Genomic DNA, 252 nt, shown 5'->3' with positions numbered 1-252 from the left:
GGGAGGGGGGCAATTGATGGTTAAAGAAAAGTTTGGGAATCCAACTCCCTGTATGAGAGAAAAACAGCACATTTATGCATCAAGAGGACATTCTGATCCAACATGACATAATTCCAATCGTCCAACCGTCTGTCCGTCATTCCATCTGTCCATCCATCCATCCATCCATCCATGCATCCATCTGTCCATCCATCCAGCTATCCATCCATCTGTCCATCCATCCATCCATCCATCCATCCATCCATCCATCCA

The 252-nt window shown here is 46.4% G+C and overlaps 1 protein-coding gene across 1 annotated transcript in view; it reads right to left on the bottom strand.

Annotated features, from left to right (window-relative positions):
• The window catches only part of ebpl (EBP like), a 4,945-nt gene that overhangs the window by 1,306 nt on the left and 3,387 nt on the right, over positions 1 to 252 (bottom strand). The gene's annotated exons all lie outside the window — the stretch shown is intronic.

The sequence above is a fragment of the Oryzias melastigma genome, unplaced genomic scaffold (genome assembly GCF_002922805.2).
Source record: "Oryzias melastigma strain HK-1 unplaced genomic scaffold, ASM292280v2 sc00262, whole genome shotgun sequence".
Taxonomy (NCBI): domain Eukaryota; kingdom Metazoa; phylum Chordata; class Actinopteri; order Beloniformes; family Adrianichthyidae; genus Oryzias; species Oryzias melastigma.
The sequence above is the reverse complement of the archived record's forward strand: the minus strand, read 5'-3'. Positions and strand labels throughout refer to the sequence as shown.